The following is a 21659-nucleotide window of genomic DNA, read 5'->3' on the forward strand; positions in this document are numbered from 1 at the left end:
CATTTTTCAAACACCTAAAACAGGTTTTTCCTGGAATCTAGAGCCATAATCATTATGCATAATTCTAAGTAAAAAATGTCTTATTTTTCTGCATATCTAAGCATACCTCTTGAGCTGTCTGTATTCCTGATTGGTGTTTATTTTTGAAAAACTAAATATGCTTCTCTGCTAAAATCTGGATAAAAGATTGAAAGGAATGTGAGTCTTATTCAGTACATTGCCAGCAGGCATGCCAGCTACTCTAACTTGATTCATACCCTGAAATTGCTTGTAGGTAGGTATGTGGTTGGGAGATTGGGAAACTACTGTATCTGGGAATGCTAAAGACAACTTCATAAAATTGCTAAGTGGCTAGTAGTATTACAGGGGTGAAAAAGGGATTAAATATTTTTACCACTCAAAAGTTTGGACACCTACTCATTCAAGGGTTTTTCTTCATTTTCACTATTTTCTACATTGTAGAATATTAGTGAATACATCAAAATGATGAAATAACACATGAAATCATGTAGTAATAAAAAGTGTTAAACAAATCTAGATATATTTTAGTTTCTTCAAAGCAGTCACCCTTTGCCTTGACAGCTTTGCACACTCTTTGCATTCTCTCAACCAGCTTCACCTGGAATGCTTTTCCTTCACTCGGCGGTCCAACCCATCCCAAACCATCTCAATTGGGTTGAGGTCAGGTGGTTGTGGAGGCCAGGTCATCTGATGCAGCACTCCATCACTCCCCTTCTTGGTTAAATAGCCCTTACACAGCCTGGAGGTGTGTTGGGTCATTTGTCCTGTTGAAAAACAAATGATAGTGCCACTTAGCGCAAACCAGACGGGATGGTGTATCCTTGCAGAATGCTGTGGTAGCCATGCTGCTTAAATGTGCCTTGAATTCTATATAAATCACTTAGTGTCACCAGCAAAGCACCCCCACACCATCACCTCCTCCTCTATGCTTCACGGTGGGAACCACACATGCAGAGATTATCCGTTCACCTACTCTGCGTCTCACATGTACACGGCGGTTGGAACCCAATATCTCAAATTTAGACTCATCAGACCAAAGGACAGATTTTCACCGGTCTAATGTCCATTGTTTCTTGGCCCACTTGTTTCTTGGCCCAAGCAAGTCTCTTCTTATTATTGGTGTCCTTTAGTAGCGATTTCTTTGCAGCAATTTGACCATGAAGGCCTGCTTCACAGTCTCCCCTGAACAGTTGATGTTGAGATGTGTCTGTTACTTGAACTCTGTGAAGCATTTATTTAGGCTGCAATTTCTCAGGCTGGTAACTAATGAACTTATCCTCCGCAGCAGAGGTAACTCTGGGTCTTCCTTTCCTGTGGCGGTCCTCATGAGAGCAAGTTTCATCAAAGCGCTTAATGGTTTTTCGCGACTGCACTTGAAGAAACTTTCAAAGTTCTTGAAATGTTCCGTATTGGTTGGCCTTCATGTCTTAAAGTAATGATGGACTATTGTTTCTCTTTGCTTATTTGAGCCGTTCTTGCCATAATATGGACTTGGTATTTTACCAAATAGGGCTATCTTCTGTATACCACTCCTACCTTGTCACAACACAACTAATTGGCTCATATGTATTAATTAAGAAGGAAAGAAATTCCACAAATAATTTTTTAACAAGTCACACCTGTTAATTGAAATGCATTCCAGGTGAAGCTGGTTGAGAGAATGCTAAGACTGTGCAATGCTGTCATCAAGGCAAAGGGTGGCTACTTTGAAGAACCTCAAATATAAAATACATTTTGATTTGTTTAACACTTTTTTGGTTACTACATGATTCCATATGTGTTATTTCCTAGTTTTGATGTCTTCACTATTATTCCACAATGTCGAAAATTGTAAAAATAAAGAAAACCCCTTGAATGAATAGGTGTGTCCAAACTTTTGACTGGTACTGTATATATAGGACAAATCTGAAGGGGCATGTGTCCCCTATCGGCATGATGCCTCTGAGTATGACTATCTTTATTTCTTCTTTACAGATAGTATGGTCCACTCAAAATAAATGTACACAAATTTTCACTAAAGGATTATTATAGAAATCTTTACAAAATCATATATTGTCAAATTAAGCTGTTCTTGTATCTAAAGTTATGCTTTTATACCATCTGTCACACGTGGTAACTTAGTGGCATAAAGAGGCATTTGTTTGAATCAGAGGAATATCCATAGATCGTATAAGCCTAATAACTCCCTGACCTACCCGCTTTCAGTCTGACATTGGATATACAAAGAGTGGTGATCAGAGTGGGAAAAGCTCATTTAGTTTTGTCTGGCCTATTTAATTGAGACCATGCATCCAAAATGACATCTGACAAAGCCTACTATAAGAACAAAAATGGACAGTCATATTTTCTCAGATTTAATACAATGGTTCACCACCAGAGAACAGCAAAGCATGCACATCTTGTTATTCATTGTCCAATGTCATATGATGTGTGCACAATGGGTGAAATGGATTTTAATGTTAGTAGATGAAAATAGAAATGTTACTCAACTCAGTTCTTAAAGTTCAGTTTAAATGTTTAATGACAAAATACAATTATTGTAGATTGCAAATAAAAATAGGACATACAATACACATTCAAATACACAAAATCCCTCAATTTGTCATTCCTTACAAATTCAATAAATACACGTCATTTTAAGTTCCAAGTTCAAATACTTTTTCCCTAACCAGTTTAACCCCAGTTGGTACCAATTATGTGTTTAAATACCCAGATGACTGACAGGGTGCGCTGTTTTATAACCCCCACGCAGCCATTTAGGTACTCCTCCATTGTACTTTCTTTTTTTTTTACTTTTGGGAAGCTATAAAAAAATGCATTTATTAACATCTACATTTGTTTTTGCCAAGTATATTTTACTACAAACACCTTAATGTATACTTTTAAATGATATTAGGCTCCCGAGTGGCACAGCGGTCTAAGGCACTGCATCTCAGTGCTAGAGGCGTCACTACAGACCCTGGTTCAATCCTGGGCTGAGTCACAGCTGGCCATGACTGGGAGACCTTTGAGGCAGCACACAATTGGCCCAGTGTCATCCGGTGTAGGGGAGGGTTTGGCTGGCCAGGATGTCCTTGTCCCATAGCGCTCTAGCGACTCCTGTGATGGGCCGGGCGCATGCACGCTGTCTTCAGTCGCCAATGTAGAACACATTGGGGCGGCTGGCTTCTGAGTTAAGTGTGGCTTGGCAGGGCCATGTTTCATGGCTCTCAACCTATTTCTTTATTTTATTTGATCTTTATTTAACTAGCTAAGTCAGTTAAGAACAAATTCTTATTTACAATGACGGCCTACCCCGGGAAAACCCGGACGATGCTGGGCCAATTGTACGTCACCCTATGGGACTCTTAATCACAGCCAGATGTGATACAGCCTGGATTCAAACTAGGGACTGTAGTGACACCTCTTGCACTGAGATGCAGTGCCTTAGACTGCTGCACCACTCGGGAGCCCGAGCACGTACGGGAGTTGCAGCGATGGGACAAGACTGTAACTACCAAATGGATATCACAAATTGGGGAGAAAAAGGGGTAAAAAGCCCAAAAAAGAATAATAAAAAAATATACAGTACCAGTCAAAAGTTTGGACACACCTACTCATTCCAGGGTTTTTCTTTATTTTTACTATTTTCTACATTGTAGCTCAAGTGCATCCTGTTTCCATTGATCATCATTGAGATGTTTCTACAACTTGATTGGAGTCCACTTGTGGTAAATTCAATTGATTGGACATGATTTGGAAAGGCACACACCTTTCCTATATAAAGGTCCCACAGTTGACAGTGCAAAAACCAAGCCATGAGGTCAAAGGAATTGTCCGTAGAGCTCCGAGACAGGTTTGTGTCAAGGCACAGATCTGAGGAAGGGTACCAAAAAATGTCTGCAGCATTGAAGGTCCACAAGAACAGTGTGGCTTCCATCATTCTTAAATGATGGACAGACAAAAGCCACTCTTAGTAAAAGGCACATGACAGCCCGCTTGGAGTTTGCCAAAAGGCACCTAAAGGTTCTCAGACCATGAGAAACAAGATTCTCTGGTCCGATGAAAACAAAGATTAAACTCTTTGGCCTGAATGCCAAGTGTCACGTCTGGAGGAAACCTGGCACCATCCCTACGGTGAAGCATGGTGCTGGCAGCATCATGCCGTGGGGATGTTTTTCAGCGGTGGGGACTGGGAGACTAGTCAGGATTGAGGGAAAGATGAACGGAGAGATCCTTGATGAAAACCTGCTCCAGAGCGCTCAGGACCTCAGACTGGGGCGAAGGTTCACCTTTCAACAGGACAACGACCCTAAGCACACAGTCAAGACACGCAGGAGTGGCTTTGGGACAAATCTCTGAATGTCCTTAAAACTTCTTTGGGATAGGGGGCAATATTTTCACAGCCGGATAAAAAACATACCCGATTTAATCTGGTTACTACTACTGCCCAGAAACTAGAATATGCATATAATTAGTAGATTTGGATAGAAAACACCCTAAAGTTTCTAAAACTGTTTGAATGGTGTCTGAGTATAACAGAACTCATATGGCAGGCCAAAACCTGAGAAGATTCCATACAGGAAGTGCCCTGTCTGACAATTTGTTGTCCTTCTGTTGCATCTCTATCGACATTACAGCATCTGTGCTGTAACGTGACACTTTCTAAGGCTTCCATTGGCTCTCTAAAGCCGCCAGAAAGTGGAATGGGGTGTCTGCTGTCTCTGGGCAAAGTACAGCAGCTCTGTTTGTGAGTGGTCAGCCTGGGGACAGTGAAACTGGAGATGCGTGTTCACGAGACTTCTCAATTTTTTTTCTTTCAGCCTTTGAATGAATACAACGTCGCCCGGTTGGAATATTATCGCTATTTTACGAGAAAAATAGCATAAAAATTGATTTTAAACAGCGTTTGACATGCTTCTAAGTACGGTAATGGAATATTTTGCATTTTTTTTGTCACAAAATGCACCCGTGCGTCACCCTTCGGATAGTGACCTGAACGCACGAACAAAACGGAGGTATTTGGATATAACTATGGATTATTTGGAACCAAAACAACATTTGTTGTTGAAGTAGAAGTCCTGGGAGTGCATTCTGACGAAGAACAGCAAAGTTAATCCAATTTTTCTAATAGTAATTCTGAGTTTAGTAAGCCCCAAACTTGGTGGGTGTCAAATTAGCTAGCATGTGATGGCCGAGCTATGTACTCAAAATATTGCAAAATGTGCTTTCGCCGAAAAGGACAGTGATTGCATAAAGGAGTTCTGTATCTATAATTCTTAAAATAATTGTTATGTATTTTGTGAACGTTTATCATGAGTAATTTAGTAAATTCACCGGAAGTTTTCGGTGGGTATGCTAGTTCTGAACATCACATGCTAATGTAAAAAGCTGGTTTTTGATATAAATATGAACTTGATTGAACAAAACATGCATGTATTGTATAACATAATGTCCTAGGAGTGTCATCTGATGAAGATCATCAAAGGTTAGTGCTGCATTTAGCTCTGGTTTGGGTTTATGTGACATATATGCTTGCTTGGAAAATGGCTGTGTGATTATTTGTGTCTATGTACTCTCCTAACATAATCTAATGTTTTGCTTTCGCTGTAAAGCCTTTTTGAAATCGGACAATGTGGTTAGATTAACGAGAGTCTTATCTTTAAAATGGTGTAAAACAGTTGATTGTTTGAGAAAATTGAATTGTGTTATTTTAGTTGGTTTTGTATTTCGCGCCGTGCGATGCCATTGGCTGTTGGCTAGGGGTTCCGCAGGCGGAACGTCTGTTCTCAACAGGTTAAGTGGCCCAGCCAGAGCCCAGGCTTGAACCCAATTGAACATCTATGGAGACCTGAAAATAGCTGTGCAGCGATGAACCCATCCAACCTGACAGAGCTTGAGAGGATCTGCAGAGAAGAATGGGAGAAACTCCCTAAATACAAGTGTGCTAAGCTTGTAGCATCATACCCAAGAAGACGTCAGGCTGTATTGGCTGCCAAAGGTGCTTTAACACAGTAATGAGTAAAGGGTTTGAATCCTTATGTGATATCACCTTTTTTTATATTTAAATTTGCAATAATTAAAAAAAAAACAGGTTTGCTTTGTCATTATGGGCTATTGTGTATAAATTGATAAGGGGAAAAAAATATTTCATCCATTTTAGAATAAAGCAAAATAAGGAAAAAGTTAAGGGGTCTGAATACTTTCCGAATAGGCTGTATGTTACTGTAAAGTGCATTGAGACTTTGAAATGCACTTTATTGAATAAAGTTTGATTTGACTTGAGTTTGATTCCTACCTCAGCAGAGTGTTTATAAGATCCTAGTTTCCCAGCCACAGTGCCACCTGTAGACAGTTGACAAGGTCCTGGTTGACCATGACCTCAGCAGACGGGTGGACTGGACATCATTGTTTGACACAGCGAAGTAGTGACCTGCATTCAACATCATATTTACTGCACCCCCCCCTGGGTGGAGCATGATGTTAGGGTTGTAGCCTGTGTTGAGAAGGACCTCCAGGCACTGGGTGCATAGCCCGCGGCTATACATCTCAGCAGCCCCTTCAGGTGCCCCGTCTCTGCAGCCAGTGCCAGGGGTCAGAGAGTCGACATCACATGCGTTTGGGTCGGCTCCAGACTACAGGAGCAGGTAAACATAATTGTTCAGATCCAGGAGGGAGGCCTCATGGAGGCCAGTCCACTCCAGATCTCCTTTTTGGTCTACCTTGGCATTGCAGCAAAGCAGGAGCGAGGCACTGTCATTTTGGTAATTTACTAAAGCTGTAAGAAATAGATGACAGAGCAGGAAGAATGGCCAAAGGTTAAAGTTGTGCTCCTTAAATTAACAAAAATCTAAATCTACGAAAATCTAAAATATGTTTTGTATACCTGCCACGAGCGGAGATTCCTCATCATCGTTCTGGAGGTCAGGACAGCATCCGTTCTGTAGCAGGAATGTAGCATTCTCCCGGAAGAGAGGCATTTCTCCCTTCAGAGTCCGGCACTGCCCTGCACCCTGGGGGAGGCTGGACACATGGACCTGCATATTACTTATATTATCTAGATTTTACCAAGAAAGTCCCTTGAGATACACTGTATGTCTCTATACCAGTACCTGAGAAAACGATCACCAGAATACTTTTCTTCTCCTGTACTGCGGCCTCATGTAGTGGGATCCATCCTCTGTCGTCTACTCTGGACATGCCTACTGGTTGCTCAGCCAGACTTGTCAGGGCCTCCTCATTACCTAGCAGAACAGGAGGACAGGTAGGGGATAAGTCTCAATAGTCTAACATGGCGTCCTGTCCTTTTCATTAAACCCGCTTTGGGCTGGGGGCAGTATTTTCACGTCCAGATGAAAAGCGAACCCAGAGTAAACTGCCTGCTACTCAGGCCCAGACGCTAGGATATGCATATTATTAGTAGATTTGGGTAGAAAACACTCTGAAGTTTCTACAACTGTTTGAATGATGTCTGTGAGTATAACCTCTCTGGGCTAGGCGGGACGAATTCGTCCCACCTACGTAACAGCCAGTTGAAGCCTGTGGCGCGATTTTCAAAACCTTAAAAATCCTATTACTTCAATTTCTCAAACATATGACTATTTTACAGCTATTTAAAGACAAGACTCTCGTTAATCTAACCACACTGTCCGATTTCAAAAAGGCTTTACAACGAAAGCAAAACATTAGATTATGTCAGCAGAGTACCAAGCCAGAAATAATCAGACACCCATTTTTCAAGCTAGCATATAATGTCACAAAAACCCAGAAGACAGCTAAATGCAGCACTAACCTTTGATGATCTTCATCAGATGACAACCCTAGGACATTATGTTATACAATACATGCATGTTTTGTTCAATCAAGTTCATATTTATATCAAAAACCAGCTTTTTACATTAGCATGTGACGTTCAGAACTAGCATACCCCCCGCAAACTTCCGGGGAATTCGCTAACATTTTACTAAATTACTCACAATAAACGTTCACAAAAGGCATAACAATCATTTTAAGTATTATAGATACAGACCTCCGCGATGCACTCGATATGTCCGATTTTAAAATAGCTTTTTGGTGAAAGCACATTTTGCAATATTCTAAGTACATAGCCCAGGCATCACAGGCTAGCCATTTAGACACCCGGCAAGTTTAGCACTCACCATAATCATATTTACTATTATAAAAGTTTGATTACCTTTTGTTGTCTTCGTCAGAATGCACTCCCAGGACTGCTACTTCAATAACAAATGTTGGTTTGGTCCAAAATAATCCATCGTTATATCCGAATAGCGGCGTTTTGTTCGTGCGTCCCAGACACTATCTGAAATGGTAAATCAGGGTCGCGCGCATGGCGCAATTCGTGACAAAAAAAATCTAAATATTCCATTACCGTACTTTGAAGCATGTCAACCGCTGTTTAAAATCCATTTTTATGCCATTTTTCTCGTAAAAAAGCGATAATATTCCGACCGGGAATGTCCATTTAGCTAAACAGAGGAAAGTAAACAAAGCTTTCGGTCGACGCGGGCACGAGCCTGAGTCTCACAGTACTGTAACCAGCCACTACCCAAACGCGCTACTTTTTTTTCAGCCAGAGCCTGCAAAGCCACGATTCAGCTTTTTACCGCCTTCTGAGACCCTATGGCAGCCGTAGGAAGTGTCACGGGACAGCTAAGATCCTCACTCTTCAATAAACAGAGACAAGAAGAACGACACCTTGTCAGACAGGCCACTTCCTGAATGAAACCTTCTCACATTTTTGCCTGCCAAATGAGTTCTGTTATACTCACAGACACCATTCAAACAGTTTTAGAAACTTTAGGGTGTTTTCTATCCATATGTAATAAGTATATGCATATTCTAGTTACTGGGTAGGAGTGGTAACCAGATTAAATCGGCTACGTTTTTTATCCGGCGGTGTAAATACTGCCCCCTAGCCCTAACAGGATAACAGAACTCATATGGCAGGCGAAAACCTGAGAAAAATCCAACCATGAAGTGGGAAATCTGAGGCTTGTAGTTTTTCAAGTGATTGCCTATCCAATATACAGTGTAAATGGGGTCATATTGCACTTCCTAGGGCTTCCACTAGATGCCAACAGTCTTTAGAACGTTGTTTCAGGCAGCTACTGTGAATGGGGAGAGAATAAGAGCTGTTGGATTCAGGTGTCTGGAAAAAAGGCATGAACTCAGTCACGCGTGCAGCCTTGGGGGCGAGCTGAGTTCCTCTTCATTCCTAAAGACAAAGGAATTGTCGGTTGGAATTTTATTGAAGATTTATGATAAAAAACATCCTAAAGATTGATTCTATACATCGTTTGACATGTATCTACAAACTGTAGTATAACTTTTTTGACTTTTCATCTGGACTTAGTGCACACGCACCTTGTGCATTTGGAATAGTGAACCTAACGAGCGAACAAAATGGAGGTATTTTAAATAAACTAACATTTATTGTGGAACTGGGATTCCTGGGAGTGCATTCCGATGAAGATCAAAGGTAAGTGTATATTTATAACGCGATTTCTGACTTCTGTTGACTCCACAACATGGCGGGTATCTGTATGGCTTGTTTTGGTGTCTGAGCGCTGTACTCAGATTATTGCAAGGTGTGCTTTTTTGAAATCTGACACAGCAGTTGCATTAAGGAGAAGTATATCTTTAATTCTGTGCATAACACTTGTATATTTTATCAAAGTTTATGATAAGTATTTCTGTAAATTAATGTGGCTCTCTGCAAAATCACCGGAGGTTTTGGAGGCAAAACATTACTGAACATTACACGCCAATGTAAACTGAGATTTTTGGATATAAATATGAACTTTATCGAACAAAACATACATGTATTGTGTAACATGAAGTCCTATGAGTGCCATCTGATGAAGATCATCAAAGGTTAGTGATTAATTTTATCTCTATGTCTGCTTTTTGTGACTCCTCTCTTTGGCTGGAAAATGGCTATATGTTTTTTTGTGACTAGGTGCTGACCTAACATAAACGTTTGGTGTGCTTTCGCTGTACAGCCTTTTGAAATCAGACACTGTGGTTGGATTAACGAGAATCTTATCTTTAAAATGGTGTATAATACTTGTATGTTTGAGGAATTGTAATTATGAGATTTCTGTTGTTTGAATTTGGCGCCCTGCACTTTCACTGGCTGTTGTCAAATCGATCCTGCTAAAGGGATTTGATCCGTAAGAAGTTAAATTTATATGTGAGAAGTGAAAGATATTTCCTGCTAAACTACAATATTGTTTTTACTTTCCTGAATGAGACAAGACAAGGAGAGGAGTTATATTTAGACTATTGAGGCGCATCTGAAGATCAGGATAGCTATTCATCGCTCGGCCCTCCAGTATCCTGCACTGGAACAGCACAAAAGTCAATAGACTTGGCTGTAGCTTGTATGGCACTACTGTCCCTATCCCTCTATCTTATATCCACCTCTGACCCAAGTCCACACACAGGAAATAGGGGCCATACAATCTAATAGACTGGAGAGGTCATTACATTCAAGGCCTGCAGGACCATTGTGGGAAATATGTATAAACACTGAATCACTTGGCCATTCCTCAGCTAATCCATGTGGAATGCACAGAATAAAGTAATAATAATACATGGGACTTATATGTCACTTTACAATTATAGAAATGAAAAACATCAGACTAAACAAAACATGAATAAAGATAGGGGTGGGCTCACTGTGACGTGTCAGTGTTATGGGGAGGGTAGGGTTGGGATTTGGTTATGAACCTGGTTTAGGATACGAATCCGGTTTAGGGCAAGGGGTAGGGTAAGGGTTTAGCTTAGGTGCTGCTCAGTATGGTGAAGAGAGGAGTGTCATTGGGGGAGGCTTAAGGGTAGAGGTGTCAAAGAGGAGGGGCTTTAGGAGGGCATGAAAGATGGTGATGGACTCCGAGTCACGGATGGCTGGGGGGAGTTCCAGAGCCTAGGAGCATCCCTGGAGAAGGCCCTGTCCCCGAAGCTCTGGAGCTTCGACCTGGGGGTGGCAAGGTGGCCTGCTGTAGTGGAATGGACCGCGCGTGTGGGTTGGTGAGGGAGAAGAAGGCCTGAGAGGTAAGGGGTGGCAAGGTAGCAGCAGGTAGCCTAGTGGTTAGAGTGTTGGACTAGTAACCGAAAGGTTGCAAGATCGAATCCCTGAGCTGACAAGGTATAAATCTGTTGTTCTGCCCCTGAACAAGGCAATTAACCCACTGTTCCTAGGCTGTCATTGAAAATAAGAATTTGTTCTTAACTGACTTGCCTAGTTAAATAAAAAGGTGGTGAAGGGCTTTGTAGGTCAGAAGGAGGATCTTGTAATCAATGTGCTGTGAGACAGGGAGCCAGTGGAGGACAGGAGTGATGTGCTGCCAGGTCTTAATATGGGTGAGGAGTCAGCTAAAGAGTTTTGAACCATTTGGAGCTAATCGAGGGAGCTTGAGTTGATGGTAGAGAGTAGGGAGTTGCCGTAGTCAAGACGGGAGGAGATGAATGCATGTATGAGGGTTTCAGAAGCAGGATGTCTTATGTTGTAGTCAAATGAGAGGGTGGAGTCACAGGCAAAGCGCCAGGGCTAAGATTGAATCGTACTACACCGGCTCCGACGCTCATCTTATGTGGCAGAGCTTGCAAACTATTACAGACTACAAAGGGAAGCACAGCCGCGAGCTGCCCAGTGACACGAGCCTACCAGATGAGCTAAATCACCTCTATGCTCGCTTCGAGGAAAGCAACACTGAGTCATGCATGAGAGCATCAGCTGTTCCGGACGACTGTGTGATCACGCTCTCCTAGACACACTCCAATTTGCATACCACCCGAACAGACCCACAGATGATGCAATCTCTATTGCACTCCACACTGCCCTTTCCCACCTGGACATAAGGAACACCAACGTGAGAATGCTATTCATTGACTACAGCTCAGCGTTCAACACCATAGTACCCTCAAAGCTCATCACTAAGCTAAGGATCCTGGGACTAAACACCTCCCTCTGCAACGGGATCCTGGACTTCCTGACGGGTCGCCCCCAGGTGGTGAGGGTAGGTAACACATCCGCCACGCTGATCCTCAACGCTGGAGCCCCTCCTGTACTCCCTGTTCACTCACGACTGCGTGGCCAGGCACTACTCCAACACCATCATTAAGTTTGCAGATGGCACAACAGTGGTAGGCCTGATCACCGACAACGACGAGACAGCCAATATGGAGGAGGTCAGAGACCTGGCCGGGTGGTGCCAGAATAACAACCTATCCCTCAACGTAATCAAGACAAAGGAGATGATTGTGGACTACAGGAAAAGGAGGACCAAGCACGCCCCCATTCTTATCGACGGGGCTGTAGTGGAGCAGGTTGAGAGCTTCAAGTTCCTTGGTGTCCACATCACCAAGGTCCAAATGGTCCAAACACACCAAGACATTAGTGAAGAGGGCACGAGAAAGCCTATTCCCCCTCAGGAAACTAAAAAGATTTGGCATGGGTCCTCAGATCCTCAAAAGGTTCTACAGCTGCAACATGGAGAGCATCCTGACTGGTTGCATCACTGCCTGGTATGGCAACTGCACGGCCTCCGACCGCAAGGCACTACAGAGGGTACTGCGTACAGCCCAGTACATCACTGGGGCTAAGCTGCCTGTCATCCAGGACCTCTACACCAGAGGAAGGCTCTAAAAATTGTCACAGACCCCAGCCACCCCAGTCATAGACTGTTCTCTCAACTACTGCACGGCAAGCGGTACTGGAGCGCCAAGTCTAGGACCAAGAGGCTTCTCAACAACTTTTACCCCCAAGCCATAAGACTCCTGAAGAGGTAATCAAATGGCTACTCGGACTATTTGCATTGTCCCGTCTCCCCAACCCCTCTTTTACACTGCTGCTACTCTCTGTTTATCATATATGCATAGTCACTTTAACTATACATTCATGTACATACTACCTCAATTAGCCCGACTAACCGGTGCCCCCGCACATTGGCTACCCGGACTATCTGCATTGTGTCCCGCCACCCACCACCCGCCAACCCCTCTTTTACGCTACTGCTACTCTCTGTTTATCATATATGCATAGTCACTTTAACCATACCTACATGTACATACTACCTCAATTATAGCCTCGCTACTGTTATTTTTCACTGTCTTTTTACTGTTGTTTTTATTTCTTTACTTATCTATTGTTCACCTAATAGCTATTCTTTACTTAAAAATTGCACTGTTGGTTAGTACAGGTAAGTAAGCATTTCACTACACCTGTTGCATTCAGCGCACGTGACAAATAAACTTTGATTTTATTTGATTGAATGATGCCAAGGTTGCGTGCATGGGGGGAGGGAGGGAGGGAGTGACAGTGGCTTCGTCAATGGTGAGGGTGGATTTGGTGCCTGTTGAGCTTAAGGAAGTTTTGTTGCATTCATCATTTTAATGCAGAAAGGCAGGATTCAATGTGGGTCAGAGGTGGGTTGAGGAGGAATTTAGAGGTAGATTGGCATAGCAGTGGAAATCAAGGTTGAAGTGACGGAGGATTTGACCAAGAGGGAGGATGTAGATAATGAAGAGTAAGGGACCCATGTGGTGGCTAATTTCTGCATTACCAAATGAGGAGAGTTACAAACACACCAGTCCGAGTTAACTACATCTTTAATAATTAAGATACTTTTGCAAAAGCACTTGACCTTCAATGATGCCATTGAAAAAGGGAGGTCCCAACACAATGGCTAGTGAGATATTTTATAGCAAGATCCACCCCCTTTTGACATGACAAACCACAGACTGTTTACTTTAGAGAGGAGTATCTACAGCCAGATAGCATTCGCTATAAATTATCGTTCAGTTTGTTCCCTAATGACGAGATTCTAATCTCGTCCCTGGTACGTCATAGAACAAAAACACAATTTCATCCAATGGCATATATCAATTGTCAACTCTAGATACTCCCATCTCAAGCAAACCCCCTCTTGACCCCACTCCTGGACAAGCTCACTGAGGGGAGTGACCCTCTAGGCCATATACTATCACAGGATAAGTGTGAGATCTAAGAGAGGACATACAATGGTCCCAGACACTGCCATAAACCTCCCCACAATAAAGAAAAGGAGGGAGTGACTTGCTCACAGACATTGTGGAGACAAGTCATTGGTTCCCCATGAATCACGCCATCCCTTCACATGGTTTAAGAATAGGTAAAGAGACATTCACATATGAAGACAATATTTCATTCTGCCCTCCTCTCTTGCTGATATTCTGCATAGCAACAGAGACATGTAAAAAACAAGTCTGACCTCTCCCCTCTCTGGGCCCCAAGTGACTGAGCCCCAGCTAAACGTGCAACTGAAACATACCAGAGTCCAAAGGACACCTTCTAATGACAAGCATCTCACATAAGCATATTATACTAATAAAACATCTTAATCATCTATGTTACCCAACTAATTCTGATTCGTCCACCACACCCAGCACAGAGCCCTGGGGGACACACTGCATAACTGCAGCAGAGTCTGAGGTGTGGCCATTGAGGGAGATGTAATGGGTCTGGTTTGTGAGGTATGATTGTAGCCAGGAGAGTGCAGTTCCCTCAACGCCCAAGCCCTCCAGACTGGTGAGGAGGACCTGATGGCTCATTGTGTCAAAAGCGGCACTCAGGTCAAGGAGAATCAGGATGTTGAGGGTACCAGCATCAGCAGAGGTGAGGAGGTCATTGATAACTTTGAGGAGTGCAGTTTCAGTACCGTGGAGGGGACGGAAATTGATTAGCAAGTGGGTTTGTAATTGAGGCAACAGTATGTTCCAGAGTCTTGGCAAGGAAGGGGAGGTTGGAAATGGGGCGGAAGTTATTGAGGATGGGGGTGTCCAGTCCTGTCTTTTTTGAGATGGGGTGAACTGTTTTGTAGTTGGAGGGGACAGTTCCGTGGGCAAGGGAGAGGTTTGACGATGTTTGTGATATATGGAAAGAGAGCAGGCAGGCAGACTTTGATGAGAACAGTGGAGAGAGGATCCAGGGAGCAAGTTGTAGTCTTGGATGACATGATGAGTTTTGAGATGTAGGGAGAGTCAATGGGGGAAAATTCAGAGAGCCAAGTTTCTGATGTGATGGTTGGGAGGTTGAAAGGGGGATGGGCAGCTGAGGGAGATTGATCAGTCGGTGATGTTGATGATGTTGGAGAAGTAGGTGGACCTTGCAGCACTGAGGGCATCTCTGTAGATAATTGGAGTTCATAGGCCTCTTGTGGTCAGACAGTGGGAACAGGAAGGATGAGGCCAACAGAACAGACAAGTTCTAGTATGTGTCCATTGATGTGAGTGGGAAAATTGACATGTTGGGTAATATTGAAAACAGTCCAGAACAGCAATGAAATCAGAGGCAAGTTTTGAGTTTGATGAGTCCACATAAATATTCATATATTCATATCTCGAAGCAACAGTAAGCGGGGAGAGAGTGGGACCGAAATGATGAGTAGTTCAGATAGGAATGATTCATTAGCTTTAGGAGGATGGTACATAAGGATAGTGGTCATGGAGCAAGATAATTTGTAAGCAATGTATTCAAATGAGGAGACAGTAGGGAAAGACAGTTCAGTTATTTTGGAGTATACCGATGTCGATGGAGCGGGGGTGACACAGGTAGCCATAACCAGCGGGAGTAGCTTGCTTAAGAGAGAATAAATCACCAGGTTTTTGCCAAGTTTCAGTTAGGAGAAGTAAGTCTAGCTTGTTGTCAGATATTAGTTAATGGAGCAAGGGGGCTTTGTTGCTCATTGACCAAGTGTTGAGGAGAGCAAAGTTAGTATTGTGAGACAGAGGTGAGTTTATCGATAGTGGTAGGCTGAAGGCAGTCATGGTTTACAGTACGAGATGATGGATTGGGAGCAGGGTGGAGTGAGACCAAAGAGAGTTAATGTTGATACCAGTAGTATAGTTGAAAGACCAGTTGCAACGTGAGCCACGATGCAGGTAGCGGCGTCTACGTAGGATGTATGATGAGCGGGCAAGGATAAGTACATCAGAGGAGAGCCGATAGTTATATTTCAGGTGGCGAAGATCAAAGGGGGAATAGTATCTGGTCTTGAAAAAACAGGGAGGGGGAAACCATAGTAACCAGAGCGCAGCACTAACAGGAGGCACAGAGAGGAGCCAGTGAGCAGGTGCATGACAGTGATTTAGATCCAAGAAAACATCAGATAAATCCACACAGAAACCACCACAGTTGGCAAAGCAGCAAGCAACTAACCTACTTTATCCAGCTAGCACTAGAACCCACAGTCAAAACACATCTGAAACACAACCTTTGCCAGCAGAGCAAAAGCAAAGAGAGAACGGAAACGTCCTCAATGAGATTGACGCCTGGAGCCCACGCGAAGGCAAAAGGAGTGGAGGCTGGGTTACCATAGCAAAAGCCAGGGAGAGAAGCGCTTCAGGGGAGAGGCTGTAGAGCTAGCCGGCGAATAAGCAGGGAGGAGGCGGGAGGTACATCGGGCCACAGGAAAGCCAAAGAGGGTAATCCGACAGGTATTCCAGAGGGAGGTATATGGCGAGGGAAATCCAAAATAGATAAATTCCCAAAGCAATAATCCATAGGTGGGTCAGAGAACCATGATTACAGCAATCAGAGGAAGACTGCAAGCTGGCATGTGGTCACAGCAGAGCCGTCCAGACTCAGAGGTAGGCTAACTACAAAGCTAGCTTGCACTAATATTCAAGGTTGTAAGAGTCACAAAACTCCAGTAGGCCTAAAAGTGGACAAAAACAACAGGCCGGAAAATAGATAAAACAAGCGCTTAACGAAAAACAGACAAGTAAACACTGTTACTAAACAGGTACCAGGGAGAAGCGGCAGTCAAGCACGACAGTAGCAGATACTCTCGCCCAGAAATGACCTCACAGTGACACATTAGAAAGTAGCAGGTATTATACCATTTGGAAGGTCTTACTTGGGGCATGAGCCATTGTGCTTGTTGCATTTCAGAAGGCTCTATCCAGTCATGTACTATGTGGCCTCGTCTTCATCCTAGTTCTTCTGATTGGTCAAACTCATATCATGCCTCTGTCTCGGTGTTCACCTGTCACTCCAGGTAGGGTTAACAAACCAGAGGGGTATAATACAAAGCAGCTTCAATTAGTTAGCCAGCTAACTTGGATAAATGTTCAGGAATAACCTTTTATTTGTTTTGAAAGATATGTGTTTTTGATTGAGTCATTTCAAGCTTATCTGTTTAGATTCTTAATGAACCAGAAAGTCAATAGTTATTTCTGGATGCTCATCAAACTTAGCTGGCTAACTCATTGATTCTGCTTTGTAGTATACCCCTGTGGAAAGTACTAACTTGAGCTGGGGGAGATTATGTTTAACAACCTTCCTTCTCTGTTCATCTACTTGTATTTGACCGGGGCCACCGATTTAGGTAACACTTTACAATAACGTTCCATTTGTAAAGGGTTTATGAAGGGTTTGTAATTACAATTACAACGGTTATTTAATCAATTGTCAATGCATTATAAACCATTAAAAAATGGGTTATAACAAATTTCTCAAATTACTGTGATAGCCAGTCAGTGCTTGCCACATAGTGAGCCACTATTTACCTCCAGCTAATAACCATTTATAAATGCATAATGTGCGCATAATATTGAACCCTTATGTATCATCATGGAACCTTACTTTCAATTGTTATTTTCTAACTTTTGTGTGTTTGCATTGTTGCTCTGTCCCAGGAACAGAAATGGTTGGTTTTCAGACCAATGGTCAACTCCCATGATGTGTCTTGCCCCATGTTTGAAACCCTGATGATGCATTGGTACACTTACTTATTACAGAAATTAACGCTCAAGGTTTCAATACATATTATTGGTGTGATTCATAGGTTTCTGAAAAATTGTGAAACGTGCTTGAAATAAAGACGACCTGGAACGTGCCCAGAATGTTGAATTGACACTTACATCATGTGACAGTGCATCGTAAATAATCAGGATGAACGTGGCTATGAGAAGTGTTCAAAGTCCAGACAAGAGATTGCGTGACAAAAACGTTGTTCAAAGGATACAGGGTAGAGAGGGTGAATTCGCTATGCAATTTGTTTCACCTTTGAATACAGAAGTTCTGCTGGATTTAGCACCGCTGCTCAACTAGCACCTCTGTCCTACCTATAGTAGCTGGCTAGGAAACGTTAGCTAGCTAGCATTAGGTCAATTTTAAAACGTATTTTTCAATATAGACGTTCTGCTAGACGTTTTAACACGAGATAATCCTTGGCATGATATAGCTAAATAGATCACATTTGCTAGCTAGTTAGCGAACATCGACATGATATTCCATGCAATTTGTTTAGAATGTTTTTTGGGATTAGCGTGGTAGCTAGCTAGCTATCTAACCTTTGAACTCATGTTCAGTCTCTAGTTAGGTAGCTGGTAAATTAGCTAACTATCATCCTTTGTCAGCACACTAAAATTAGTGGTTCCAATTTTAAGACGAACTTACTAGTTTATTATAAAAATGTCATCTGTGGTAGCTAGCTATTAGTGTTAGCAAGTTATTAGCTAGCAGTGGATAACATAACTAGCTAAACCTAAATGGTAGACATGGTGAGAGTAGAGTACTGTAGCTATTGTCTATGCTAAATTGTCATAAATTCCTCTTCTGTCCCACACATTCCCATAAGGTCTGACTCAAGAATGGGGAAATGCTTAACAAGAAAGAAACGGATGAAAACCGAACAGAAGGTGTTTGAATGTTAAATGACGAGACAGAGGCGTTGATGCGAGTAACCAGTCTTGTTCCGTATATTGCAATACATCCGGGTATTTCAAGCACACCGGTAAAAAACACTGGAGTTGCAGTAATTAACATTTACCAACAGATGGCATCACTGTGCCATCTTACACCCATAACAGAAGGGGCCATGGGGCGCTGTGTTGTATTTTAAATAGTTAAATCTATTATCAATTTCTATTGTGACTTGTAATGTTAAAAAAAGGTAGAGAAAAATAACTCCTGTTTATCTGAATTAGTTAGGCTCACATTGATAGGCTACACAGATTTGAGTCACTGCAATTAAATTGTTTTCCCAATGTATCCTTCAATTCAATAGTTTTCACTATGTATTGCATGTTTGAGATTATATACTATTAAACATGTTTGTAACTTAATATTAATAAATGGCCAGGAGGTTTCCAGTTTTAAGCTATATTTTTTAAAGTTATAAATATTGGTAGGCTTAACTCAATAAATGGTCAGTAGGTTTTGACTTTCTTTAAAGGTTATAGATCTGTCATTGAAAGCAAGTGTAAGAAGTGGTAGATATGTTCTATCTGCACAATTTTTTTTATTGAACCTTTATTTAACTACAAATTCTTATTTACAATGACTACCTAGGAACAGTGGGTTAACTGCCTTCTTCAGGGGCAGAACGACAGATTTTTACCTTGTCAGCTCGGTGATTCGACTTGCAACCTTTCGGTTACAGGCCCAACACTCTAACCACTAGGCTACCTGCCGCCCATACTTCTATGCTTCCCATTCTTAAGTTTAGTTTTTACAGTATTACGTTTGGTTTTGTACACCAGCTTCAAACAGTTGAAAATACAATATTTTTGGTTATGGGAAGCATATTTCACAGTGATTTAGATGGTACAATGATTCTCTAAACAATGACTGATTGTTTTGCCACATCAACTGAAATTAGGCAAACTATTATAATTTTTGCAATCAGGTAATGGCAATGATTTGTGTATATTGCACCTTTGAAGGTTTAATTTTAGCAGTTATAGATGTTGATAACTCAGTTATGTTTATAGGTCTCACTTTAAAATAAGATATACTTTTAGCAGTTATACATGTGGGGAAATAATTTCGAGATGATTTGAGAGTTCTCTCAGAGATTAGACATTGGGTACTCATCACTACATACATGAGAGAAGATTCAACACTTTGTTAAACATGTTTTGTCAATGAATGGTGGGTATGAAGATCAAAACATTCAATGTTGTGAGAGGATATCTCCACTGTTTCACCAACCAAAGGTATTAGGGTTACCATTTTACACTGTGTTCACCATACTTAGGCTATCACAGAGAAGTGGTAAGTATGTGTTGATATAATCTGGTAAGCGGTAATGATGATGATTGAATGTAAATTTGGCCTGGGCATCAGGGCAAAGGTTGGTCAAGACACATGAAAACCAACCTCTTCAGTTCCTGGGACATAAAAATGTAGGAAAAAAAGGTGAGAAAATAACTATTGTTCCACTGTACAACTATAGAAAATGAGGATGCATAAGGGTTCATATTATAAGCATTTGTAAGTGCATTTATAAATGGTTAATAAGTGGAGGTAAATATTGGCTGACTATTTGGCAAACATTGACCAGTGACGGCACTCTAGACCAATGCGATATAACCGTTAATGTAATTATAACCCTTTTACAAATGGAACCTTATTGTAAAGTGTTACCCAGATGGGTTAACGTCCAGGAACCATACACATTTTGACATTGCATTTTAGTCATTTAGCAGATGTTCTTATTGAGAGCGACTTAGTGCATTCATCTTAAAGTTGCTAAGAAAGACAACTGCATATATCACAGTCATTCTGACATACACGTGATCCACCATCAGCTTCAAATACCAAAAGGGCCTCAGAAGACATTCAATGGACAACAGTAAAACTGGAGAGCAGTGCAGTTATGTTGCAGTATTTTATGTGAGTGTGTATGGACTCATCACATACACAAAAAACTGGAGAATGCATTGAAAATATATAGCTGTACAGTATATTCACATGCTCAATGGTTGTGTTCTGCATGAAATAGCTGCTCCAGGTCTCTGCATTGGTGTTAGGCAGTTACCTGGGACTTAGAATATTACAGTAGATAGATGCATCATAAAGACTAAATAAGGCATGGGTTTGGTATATTATGTGTGGCTTTGTGTTGGGTATTGGACATTGAAAACTACATCAGCTGTGAAGCGTGGATAACATTTTCAGGATAAAAAAAGCTGAAATTCAACAGTTATCAAGCCTCTTACTGTAAGTTTAGCATGCAATGGCCTTTCAAAGTTCAATAGTTAAAGGTATAATGGATGACAGCATTGCAGATTAACTCATGGCAACATTCTATCTTCAAGACCTACTGGAGGATTGTTTCTTATCAAAACTCAGATTTGTTTAATGTTTACCTTCACTCAACAGTCTGTGTTTCTCGCTATCTTGAGTGGGTCACACACACTCAGCTCCCAAAACACACCTATTTATATCTCCCCAGCTGTTTATATGTGATCCCAGGCCCTTCCCACCCTGCACCCACTGAGCACACTGGCAACTCTACCCTAGGCTAATCTATCCCCTAATTTAAAAAATATGAACTCAGCAAAAAAAGAAACGTCCTCTCACTGTCAACTGTGTTTATTTTCAGCACACTTAACATGTGTAAATATTTGTATTAACATAAGATTCAACAACTGAGACAAACTGAACAAGTTCCACAGACATGTGACTAACAGAAATGGGGGGGTCAAAATCAAAAGTAAGTCAGTATCTGGTGTAGCCACCAGCTGCATTAAGTACTGCAGTGCATCTCCTCCTCATGGACTGCACCAGATTTGCCAGTTCTTGCTGTGAGATGTTACCCCACTCTTCCACCAAGGCACCTGCAAGTTCCCGGACATTTCTGGGGGGA

The 21659-nt window shown here is 41.9% G+C and overlaps 2 long non-coding RNA genes across 2 annotated transcripts; one reads left to right on the plus strand and one right to left on the minus strand.

The window, feature by feature from the left end:
- Positions 1–5973: 5973 nt before the first annotated feature.
- On the minus strand, positions 5974–18758 carry LOC106571841 (uncharacterized). The gene is made up of 4 exons (XR_001321015.2): positions 16920–18758; positions 7113–7244; positions 6887–7023; positions 5974–6778 (listed from the first exon to the last, which is right to left on the minus strand). It is a non-coding gene; the product is annotated as an uncharacterized lncRNA (long non-coding RNA).
- On the plus strand, positions 17958–19154 carry LOC106571842 (uncharacterized). The gene is made up of 2 exons (XR_001321017.1): positions 17958–18041; positions 18645–19154. It is a non-coding gene; the product is annotated as an uncharacterized lncRNA (long non-coding RNA).
- Positions 19155–21659: the final 2505 nt, after the last annotated feature.

The sequence above is a fragment of the Salmo salar genome, chromosome ssa15 (assembly GCF_905237065.1).
Source record: "Salmo salar chromosome ssa15, Ssal_v3.1, whole genome shotgun sequence".
NCBI classification, from domain to species: domain Eukaryota; kingdom Metazoa; phylum Chordata; class Actinopteri; order Salmoniformes; family Salmonidae; genus Salmo; species Salmo salar.